The sequence below is a fragment of the Schistocerca piceifrons genome, chromosome 1 (genome assembly GCF_021461385.2).
Source record: "Schistocerca piceifrons isolate TAMUIC-IGC-003096 chromosome 1, iqSchPice1.1, whole genome shotgun sequence".
Lineage (NCBI taxonomy): Eukaryota > Metazoa > Arthropoda > Insecta > Orthoptera > Acrididae > Schistocerca > Schistocerca piceifrons.
In genome coordinates, this window is record NC_060138.1 from 295,436,978 (window position 1) to 295,441,790 (window position 4,813).

Here is a 4,813-nt window from a genome sequence, read left to right on the forward strand (position 1 = left end):
CTGCCTTCGCCCAAATGAGGGAGCCATGAACATATATAACCCTGGGACTAATTAAAAGAGCAATTCCATAAAAAAAATACAGAATTGTAAAGAACGTTACTGGCACCATTGTGTCAAAGTATAGAAACTCTTTGCCAAATGCTGCCAGGGGGCAATGTAACGTTCCCTGGCAAACTCACGCTATTAATGAACAAGAGTTTATTTGTACCATATACGCCGCTCTGAGCGAGTTGTATATACCGTAATTATTGAACAAAAAATATTATTGAATTTTGTGTAAAAGACATTTGTTATTACCGTAACATTTTTTGTAGTAATATTCTCTCTGTATTTAGGATAGTAATTTTTCTATATTTATTATGTGATTGTGAAATGTGTCAGTATCTGCGATAACAGAGATGTGAAATTTAGCCAGAGGAGAATAATATTGTCAAATTACAAAGAAATGTTAATAGTCAGCAGTAGTATAAAAGAACCATGTACAGCGTATTCTTTGGTCTTCTCTGTGTGGAGCTGAATGCGAGAGGAAGCTGTGTCGAAGCGATTTATGAATGGGTAGACTTCTTTTGTCTCTGTCTAGATTTAGCCGCCATTAGAGGAGGCGTTACAAATTAATGTGAGTTCAATTATTGTTTGATCTAAATATATCAGAATTTATCAAAAGTGTGTATTATTAATGTAAATTAGCTTGCCCATGTCATCTATAAAATTTCTTTAAAGAATTTTCAGCATTTTTAGCGGTGTTGCTGGGCTGTGCCGCGACCGATCGATTTGCAGCGGCGGCACATTTAAAAAATTGTTCCGCTAAAGGAAAAATCAGCCAAACCCGTAAATCGGGAACAGATAGATAAAAATTAACAGTGAATTAAGAAATTGTTCTTCTTTTACAGTGATCCTGAGACTGATGAATTTTAAACTAATTATACGTTTGTGCATTCGTAGGCGGATAGTTAATGTTAGTTAACATTGAAATTTAACAATTTTGGTTCTTTCAAATAACTTAAATGTATAGCGAAGTAGGTTTGATCAGTGATAATTAAATGTCGGCTTGGCAATAATTAACCATTTCCTGCTAATAGAGATAATCTTGTGTTCCATAGCTAACGCCGGGATAGAATTCAGTAAATATTAAAAAAAAAAACCCACTGCATTTAGAAAATGTGTGCCAAGGCCGAATTATGTAAAGGATTTAATTCTCAACTAAATATTCTTAATCAGTTAATATGAGTTCACGTAATTCTTAAATGTACGTAATTCTTTTGAAAGTGAATTTTTTTTATTACCACACGTAAATAAGAGAGAGGTTCTACAACAAAGTTCGTACTTACAGAAGACAGTTAAAGAGAGGCAAATTAATTAACTAAAAGCAATAATTATTATACTATCTTTAACGAAAATAAAAGCAATTTCGTTAAAGTTATTAAGAAAAACGAATCAGTGTTCCTTTGGACAAGCATGCATGTTCGAAGGAACAGGCGCTGCTTTGACTACAGCCGTTATTCGCAGTTGCGAATCCGAACAACGATCGGCTGTGTAAGGGAGTGACGACAACGAAAATTTTGCCGAACTGGGACTCAAACCCGCATTTCCCGCATTGCACGAGCGGTCGCTGTAACCGCTTTGGCTATCCATGCTCATATTTCACAAGCGGTTTGAGATATCGAAATGAGATTTTGGCTAATGATAGCATACACATACGAGAGTATTTTGTCGAATGGTTATTATGCAAAACGTCCGCAGCTCGTGGTCTAGTGGCTGGCATTTCTGCCTCTGGATCACGGGGTCCCGGGTTCGATTCCCGGCCGGGTTGGGGATTTTCTCTGTCCGGAGTCTGGGTATTTGTGTTGTCCTCATCATTTCATCTTCATTATTATTCGTGATAGTGACTAGATTGGACTGTGTGAAAATCGGGACTTTTAACGGGCGCTGATGACCGCGCAGTTGAGCACCCCACAAAACACACATTGAGTAACTCCATTTGAGCCGATAAGACTCGCTACTTAAACTTCTTTTCTTTTTGAAATTATGTCTTCTCACTACTCGTCTACATCGATATCGAGATCGGATTGGAGTCTCTGGTCGCCGCATGTCTTTGGCGAGTTGGCTTCCCCTCGCTCCGCGAGGCGACATTACGAGGAAGAAGGGGATTCGGAGAGTCAGCTCTGGACTGCGCGAGAGGTGCGACGTTGGTGTCGGAGGGCAAGGCCGCTTGGTCGGTGGGCCCCGCGGAAGCGGTTGGTTTGGGACTAACGCCGTGGGCTCGAAGATCCTAGTGTGGAGGGCCGGTGTTGTCCCGATGACGGTCATCGTGTGGTCATTGAAGGACTGAGAAGTGATCTCTAGGTTCTGCCCTTAGATTCCGACGAAGAATTACGGTAAGTTTGGTGTATGACATGAGCATAAGAATTCTAAAAAGGTGCACGATGGCGGCGCGTATATCAGACTTGTGAGTGGCATTAGCTTTGCTTCGGTACTGCAATCTCCAGAGTGCTGCTTGGGAGGCATTGTCATCTCTTTAGCTGTCTTAAAGTAAATGACTGTTTTGGATCGAAGGTCGATCCAAGTGAGGGACAGAATCATTGCTTGTCTTATTTAGAAACTTAAGTTGGCCACCAGCGTGTTAAACTCTGTTATCTACAGTTATAACAAGTAATTTGGCACTCTAGTAGTGACCACGAGTGAACTTTGGAGGTACTGTTAAGTGAGTGTGGTAATGGAAATATGGACTGTGGAGCTTCTCAGTCGAACGCTTATGAATCGTGTTAATTGCTGTTCACTTCTTATGGTATTTTATGGTTCTACCTGTCGTGGCGAAATCGCCAGTAGATTTCCATGATTTAGCTTGGGACGTCATACTGTAGATTGGTGTGGCCCTCCCAAGAGTTTAAAACCCAAATACTTTCTTACTGCCTTTGCTGAGGTTGTCTTGCAACAGTTGCTGATTTGTCTCTTGCCTACCCCACCGCACTGGTATTTGGTGCGGTGCGGTCTAGTCGAAATGTTCAGTGGTACCGCATCTACTCCCTCTCCCGTATTAAGATTTGCGTGCCGCATCCATATCGAGGTATAATCCCAGTATACAATTTGTGTAAGTTGGTTGCGCCCTGTTAACGTTTTGTATATCGTGGAAAATCTTCCCCGTGCCGCATGTGATTCTGAAGGACAGCACGCACGGTGCACAACAACGCATGACCACGACGAAATCAAAAGATACGTACTGTATATTATTTTTTTAGTGGATGTAACCACTGAGCTTAAGAGTTGATTTGTGTTTATTTATTCTGATAGGAAAAGATCTACATACCTGGTTAATTATAATATCTATGCTTGATTATGTCATAATTCATTGGGTTTAGTATGCATCACATGTGGGGAGATTTATGGTGTAAAGTGAATAAAAAGGAAAATATTTTGTGATACGTCAAGCATCGTTGAGGGGACGGAGGTTTGAATGTACGACGGTAGTAATCAGATTTTATTGTATTTAAGTTGTTTTAATTAAAATTTTGTGGTCAATATTTTACTGCCTTTAGAAAGCACAGGTGATAACTAGGAAAGTTTTGGGCATTGCCGTGTGGCGTTAGAATCTTTTATTTACCCTTGCATTATGCTATTTGTATTTTTTCCTTTGCTTAAAAAGGGGTTTTTGCTTTCAGGCGCTGTAAATTGCGAACTGTTCTTTTATCTGTTATTATTGGAGAGACTGTTGGAGAAATAATGCTTCAGGAACTTTCATTAAGAAACCATCTTGAGGATCTTGCTGTTCATCATAACGAATGTTCACTTAATACTTTAAAATCAAGTCAGTAAAATTGTAAAATTTTAAACGTAAAAAAATACTTCCTCTAGAGAAATGATGTCTGCTTGTACTCCCCCGAACTTTCACGTATCAAGGTATTGGTCTTCGGGCGTTGTCTCATGTTTTCCCCAGTATCTATTCCAACTAACGCCTACAGGGCCATGTCACCATTAACTACAGATTTTTTCGATGACAGAATGCAGTTTTTAACCGTCATCGATAGATGGAGAAACGAGAAATGCTACGGGTTTTGGAACAACATAAGTGAAGATCTTCCACGTTAATTTTGTAGTGAGGATGTGCTTTTTCATAAGTTACTGACCTTACTTTCCCTCACGTAATAAACTTAACGAACAACTTTTACAGAATTCTTTTGCAGTTGCGTCTACGCAATGTGTTAATGAGGAGATTGTGTAAACTCCGCTTTGTTTTGGCAAAGAAGCAAATTTGAAAATGGCAACCAGACAAATGTGTAGGTTTTACTGAAAATTAGCCCCTCATGACGCTTTTCTGAAAACTGCAAACTGTTAACAAGCCAGGGGAAAATAAATAGCCGCATTTTTGGCGAAATTCTTTTTAGATATTAACCAAAGCAGAGGTGAAAGTAGAACTTTTTGAAAGGCCTCCATGCAAGTGTGGGCGTGGAGGGCTTGCACTTAATGTGGACAGAAAATGTGAGCATAGGCTTCAGTTTAGAACGGCACTCCCTCTCCACAGCTCAGCATTTCCCCTACAGCGCCGGCCAGTAACCACCACCGCTACCATTCTCCCCATGCATGCTCTGCCTTCTGCGCATTTACCATCCACAGTTTTCTGCGTGCACTATAGTCAAACTCAGCTGTACAGGCAGCGGAGTGCACGAACCACGATCCACTGTCGAGATCCACTGCTCGTCGGGTACCCGGTCGAGCCTGGGTATCAACAAGGCTGGATGCAGGAATGAAACATGCTGCGCTTGGAAGGCGGAATGTGGAATCGGCCGGCCTCTGTGACCGAGCGGTTCTAGGCGCTTCA